This window comes from Aythya marila (assembly GCF_965140915.1).
Source record: "Aythya marila genome assembly, chromosome: 3".
Taxonomy (NCBI): domain Eukaryota; kingdom Metazoa; phylum Chordata; class Aves; order Anseriformes; family Anatidae; genus Aythya; species Aythya marila.
Genome location: NC_139044.1, coordinates 94,484,926 through 94,491,952, shown reverse-complemented (window position 1 = coordinate 94,491,952; position 7,027 = coordinate 94,484,926).

Below are 7,027 nucleotides of genomic sequence, written 5' to 3'. Positions count from 1 at the left end.
AGTTACTTACAGCTGATGCATCATAGCCAGCTGTGTGTTTATTCCTATTTTGTGTCAATACGAATGAATTTTTGCAGCCAACGCTGCAAATTAAGTGCCCCGGGTTATTTAGATCGGTTTGTTTCTATGTGGACCAGGAGCATGCACACAACCCACATCTGTGTTTCAGCTGAAGGACTCCAGCTTTCAGTGGAGGGTGATAATGCCATAAAATGAGCGTTGAAATTGATTTTTAGCAATGACTGATTATAAACAAAAACAAAATTTACTCATTTTCAGTGTTTTAAGTCTTGGTTATTATGTCGACAAAGTATAAGAAAGATGCAAACAGAGCAACAAAATAAATCCCTATAGTGTATGCATTGGTTTTGGTGAAGGATATGTCCTTTTTAAATTCGACTTTTTAGGCACTGAAAACATATTTTAAGGAAAAAAGGAAGATAGTAACTGGTTTCAAATGGTTAATTACACATTTTTCTGTTTTTTTTTTTTTTTTTTTTTTTTTTTTTTAATATAGTTTGATGGTTTTGGATTGACCAGTGCTTCAGGTATTATTTTAATAATGACTTCATGATGACAGAAAGTGAGTAGGAGGACTCTGCAATTTCAGCAGAAATATTTTGAACAAGTTCAGGCGCTGTTCAGTAAAAATAGTGAGGTAAAACAATGGGACACTGCAGAATCCTGCCTAAACTGTCCTCCTACACCAACATGAACGTTTTCTGAAGAGTTACTAGTAGAAGATAGAAGTTCCACACCTTCCTTAGGCAAGTGACTCTAGAGCAGAGCTGCCCATGCTGGAAAAGTTTTGCTTGTTCCCATCCTAAATTTCTGTGTCTTGTCCTGTTTGCAAAGGGCATTGGAAATAGTTTCCTTCAACGTTGCTAGGACTTTTGTTTGTTTTTGTATGTGATATGTGTTCTCCTGTCTAAAAAAAAAATCTAAAAGCAAAGCTTACCAATTAAACAGGGGGAAGCTGTGATCAATGAAGATAAATGCAGAAATCTGAAAGCACGGGGAATCCCACTAGGATTCTGGGACGAGAAGCACTGGGTGTGAGAAAAGGATTGAACACAAGACAAAGAATATAATGCAAATTTTGTGGCTGAGTTTTCCTACTCTCTTTTGTTTTGTTTATTTTGCTTTAAACAAACCAAACCAAAACCAGAATTGGGAAGGAAAACTTAAATCATGATTTTGTTGCAGCCAGGGTGAATGTGAAGGCAGTGACAGAGAGCTCTGGGTTCCTGGGAGATAGCCGGGTGAAGATGGAAATGTTGCACCTCTGTTTCTTAATTGGGTTTGCTCCCAGTTCGCAGTTGCATAGGTTGGAACAACCTGCAGCCAAGAGCTGTTTCATCACTGGTACCTGTGATTCAGCTGTGAGGAAATCAGGGCTCCTGAATCCCATCAGGGAGGTGGGCACAGCTCAGAACAAGTAGCTGCAGAGGACAGAGCAGCAGTGGGATTGGGGATGGCCATGGTGTGGGTTACTGGGGGTTTTGGAGAGGGAGGGGGGGTAAGGGAGATGTGCAGGAAGCAGAGGGATGGAGGAGATGGGTGCACGTGGACCAGAAATTTGGCTTGTAGAAACTCAGTGGTGTGTCTCTGAAATGGCATGAGTGGGTGTGTGAGAGCTGTCATCTGCCTGGAGAGCACACAGGGCCTGGATCAGAGCTGAGCCTCTTCTCTCCTCTTGGAGATTTTCAGCCTTTGCAGACTGCTAGGGCCGAGAAACACTTCAGGTTTCACCACAGAAAGCTGATCAGGCATTTGGTACCAGCTCCTCTTTATGTGCAGCAAGATGAAAAAGCAGACAAAAGACTTCCCCAACCCTGCTTATTTCATGAATGCAGCTGATAAGTGTTCCACAGAAATGCTGTACGAGCAGGTGGGTGTCTAACAGGACACGACAGAGCGTCGTGCTCCCGGCGGGGTCGGGGTGTCCTCCAGAGGCTCAGCTTTAGCTCAGGTGCTGGAGCCATGCGGTCTGAAAGACCTCACAATTCCTCCGTGGGCGTAGGGGAGAGAGTGTGTCATTAAGGAAATGAGGTAAGTTTTTGGGAAAGTTGTGAAAGCCTGGATACAGCTTGCAGTGTGTTGAACAAACATATGGAGAGATGCAAAAGACGAGTCATGACAGAACTTGAACATCCTGTGGGATTTGTTTTTACAGTGGCAATATTGTTACAACCTCAGGTTTATGGTTTTCAGATTTAGATAATTTAAAAAAAAAAAGGCTAATTTTTGGCACTTTGGTGGTGGCTGTGGAATTGAATGACCTCCAAGAACTTCATGTTACTAGTTGAAATTTTGGGGTTATCCCTCACCGACTGCTAGGGTTTCTTTCAGTTTTCATTAAACTAGGTAAATCACATTCACTTTGTGACTGTAAGACTGCCCCTCAGTAGTTTTTGAAAGATAGTATGCAAGAAGCAGGCTCCAGAGGTTATGAAATGTTTAAAGAAAATCTTTATTAAAGAAATACAAAGCTCAGCACTGCATATCTTTGCAAATAACTTCAGATAAGATACAGACCTCAGCTCTAGTTCTAGAGGTGGTGGAGTTCCAAAATATGACCCAGGACACCAACCAATACGTATAGGCTGTGCTTTCACTGTAGCACAAGGGTGCTGACTATCACTAAGGAAGAAGCATCTTTTAGCAATGAGCACAGTCAAGAGAAACATCCAGTGGGTGGAGAGCTTGTAAATGCTGTCAGGTGTGCGTGGCAGAAGCAAATCTTCCCAGGAGATATTAGCGTGGCCAATACTTGTGGTCTATGGAGATCATTGAAAGCTTCCAGCAGTGCATCATCCTTAGCCTAAGCGAGAGGATGGGAGGGGAAAGAGAGAGAAGTGAATATTCAGTAGACTGGGGAACATAACTAAAAAACGTACCTGGTTTTAAAATTAGTTTACAATTATGGTGGGTGAGAATCCGGACTGACACCGGTGTTTTGGTGTCTACATGTGGAGCAGCCCCATGTGAGCTGGGGGTGCCAGGTCCTGTGCAGACAGTGGAGCTGTAGCTGATATGGGCAGTGGAGCCTGGAGAAGAATTCCTGTGGCTTGGGTGCAGAAACCAGCTGGCTGCCCAGCTGAGCAGCCACGGAGCATCTCTGTGCTTGTGTCATTTCCCAAATCAAATGGTGCATGGCAGGGAAATAATACAGCAATGGTTGAATTGTGTGGTGTCAACGTTAAGCATTCTTATAAGGTCTGAGGAAATACAACAAAGTTACTGGTGTGTAAGAAATATTGCCTTTCTTGAAAATTTCACAGTACTGGTAAGGTGGACAGTTTGTTATACATCGTTGCTTGCTTGTTTGATACATGAACTCGCTGCTATATCTGTTTTTATTATGTGTTAAACTTTTTTGGAATATTATTAAAAAGTAGGGCTTCTCATGCATCAGAGTTAAATTTGCAAAATCCATTCATTTATACAAGCCATTGCTGATACATTATTTGGCTATACATAAAAACCTGATGTTCTTCTTTTCTCACAGCATTTCTACAGCATTTAAATTAATTTTAAAACACTGCAACATAGCTCTCAAAGAACACAAATTTCACAGAAAAGCAATTAATATTATGAATCCAATCCATGTGTATACATTTATTAGCTAATGAATTGATACAGTGATGTTTTGTCTTAATGTTTCCCTTAAATATATTTGGTCACTAACTAAACTAAAATATGAAAATTTTCAGAGCTTGGCAACTGATATGCCTTTTGGTCCTTAATTAATTAATTCTCATTGCTTTCCAGTGCATGCATTTCATGACGTTAAATAAAAGTGCATGTATATTTTTCATATTCATTTGTCTGTTTTTAAAAACTTTTATTTTCCCCTATAGAACCTCTTTAAAAATTAGCTAATGAGAGAATCATAGAATCATAGAATCATAGAATATCCTGAGTTGGAAGGGACCCTTAAGGATCATCAAGTCCAACTCTCGACACCGCACAGGTCTACCCAAAAGTTCAGACCATGTGCCTAAGTTCACAGTCCAATCTCTTCTTAAATTCAGACAGGCTCGGTGCAGTGACCACTTCCCTGGGGAGCCTGTTCCAGTGTGCAACCACCCTCTCTGTGAAGAACCCCCTCCTGACGTCCAGCCTAAATTTCCCCTGCCTCAGCTTAACCCCGTTCCCGCGGGTCCTGTCACTAGTGTTAATGGAGAAAAGGTCTCCTGCCTCTTGACAACCCCTTACGAGGAAGTTGTAGACTGCGATGAGGTCTCCCCTCAGCCTCCTCTTCTCCAGGCTGAACAGGCCCAGTGACCTCAGCCGTTCCTCGTACGTCTTCCCCTCAAGGCCTTTCACCATCTTCGTAGCCCTCCTCTGGACACTTTCCAACAGTTTCATGTCCTTTTTATACTGTGGTGCCCAGAACTGCACACAGTACTCGAGGTGAGGCCGCACCAGCGCAGAGTAGAGCGGGACAATCACCTCCCTTGACCTACTAGCGATGCCGTGCTTGATGCACCCCAGGATACGATTGGCCCTCCTGGCTGCCAGGGCACACTGCGAGGAAAATGCAATTCATCAGAATTTTGCTTTAGCTATCACTGCAATTTTTGGTGCAGATCATTTCACCCCTCAGAAACCCCTGTGGCTTTACATCTCTTGCATATTTTTCCTCATTACCTGCTTCCTCTGTACCTTTTAAAATAGCACTTTTAAACACCTTTCTCTTGATCTTACTCTTTTTTTTTCTGCAATCTCTTGCGTCATCTTGAAGATACCTCGAATAATCCTCACACGCCCTTCGACTTCTGATGAAGATACCGACCAGTTACCCCCAGATCCGGAGGACCTTGAGCCGGAGGAGCCCAATGGCACAGGAAGCCATGCCTATTCGGACTGTCTGAACAGTGCTTTTTATCCTCCCTAATAAAATACTTTTTTGGAAAGAGTTCATGATTTTTTCCCCCCAATTATTCAATGACAGTTAATGTAGTACTTGAACCGCTATGCCTTATTTGTGGGTAAAACCATATACACAGAGGATGGATTTGAACTGGGGACAGGAGGAGCACAATCTGTGTTTGTCTTTGGTTGCCTTGAACTTGCCTTCAGCCAGAACTTGTGCACTTGAAGAAATGTGCTCTGGTGAGGTTATGAATGTCCCTACGTGCTTCAATGCCCTCTTGTAAGTGCATTCTACAGCAGCTAAATGCAATGATGGGAAGAACAGATGATTTTTATTCAGAGGCTACTCTATCCATTTGGAAACACAATGAAAACAATTGTATAGCTGTTTTTTAAAATCTTGTGTCCATTTTGTGTCTATGTAGCTTACCCTTTTGTGTACCTGCAGGTTCCTTTGGATTACCCCTTTTAATATTGTTTTCTATAAGAATAAAGATCCTTTTCTGTATTATAAATAGTGGTTTTTTTTGTTTGCTTCTTTGTTTCCTGCAAAGTTATTTACATTGGAATTCTATATTTCATTGTAGTGAAATAAAGAATGGTTTCTCCAACTATATCAGATTTGAATGGGAACTGTAAATTATTTTTTATTGGATCTAAAGTAAGAAATCACCCTACACAGCTATGCATCTAAGGGTGAACCAACTTTCATTTCCCCTCCTGACTTGCATATAAACAGAACACCTTAAATTTGCCTTACTGTGATAAGCAGTATTTCATGTATAAATATGTATAGGTGAGCATTGAAAAGCAAATGTTCATGTACAACAGTGTTGAATCCTTTAATTCTTTTCACTGCTATTCAGTTTTCTAATGTATTTAAGGTACCTACAAATAACTTCTGGGAACTGATTACACAGTTTGGGGCTCTGCAGTGCTGCCTTAACTCAGACTTGTCCTGCTAGACTGGGATGTAATGACATTTTTTAATGTGTATAAAGCGTGCTTTGATGGTGTTTACCATGTGTGTACAGTTTCTTCACATGTAAATATAATATGATATATCATAACTCAATGGCATGGTAGATCCTTTTTATTTCACATTCTGACAGATTTCTGAGATGCTCATTCATGTATGACTTGAATTGAGTGCTGGTAGCTGGCTTTACAGGAACAGGGAAGTTCCCAGGAGAGTACTGCTATCACATGGTTAGAGCAATATTTTCGACTGATGAAACTGTTATTTTATTTTGGAAAAAAATAGATTCAAAATAGCAGTATGATATCAGGATTTTTTTTTTTTTTTTGACTCTTAACTCATCCACTACAGCTTTTTCATTATTTTGTACATCAGCATTTTAATTGAAGATAATTTATCAGCAGTAGGAATATTAAACTACTTTTCATTCATTTGCAAAACAAACATTACTTTAGAATCTGCTATTGCTTTAATAATAAAGACTATATTATGTGCAGAAACATTTTAATTCAAATCAGCTTATATGATGTCAATAAGAGAAATTATATTAAAAATATTTGGTTCCCATCCCTTTTGTTGCTTCAAAACAAGCAGTGTTTCTCCATCATGATACAGTGTTTGACCAAAGCATGTTGCAAAAATATCATCAAGCTCAGAACCCGTAAATGCTTTGGCAATCCAGCTAGTTATGTGCAGTTTATTGTTGACTAATTATATCTTGCTAGACTGCAGAAAAAGTAATCTCATTCCAGTTATAAGCCATCTCCTGGGTTGCAGAATAAACTGTAGTTGAGCGAGTGAAATGAAGTAGGTCTGCTGAGAACTCTAGAATTTCATTATTTTTTCCTCCTCAGGCATAGATATGTGTTTTTTATTCTTCCCTAGGCAGTAAGTTATTTTCCAAAATGCTTCAGAGTTGAGGTGCTGTGTTAGTGCACCTTGCATGTGCTGGATCATGATTTAATAAGGCTTTTGAATTTAACTGTGCTTGTAATGATTGTTTGGCAAAACAGCAAGGCGATGTGCATTGGATTTTGGACCCTGCTTGTGGGTTTAGAAATCAAAACTTTTGCTATTAAAATTAGGTGCTCTTAACCGAATGCTGTCAGTATTCAGATAACCTCTTAACACTTGGGTCTTTGTTCTTTTCAGCTGAATTTGTTGTAA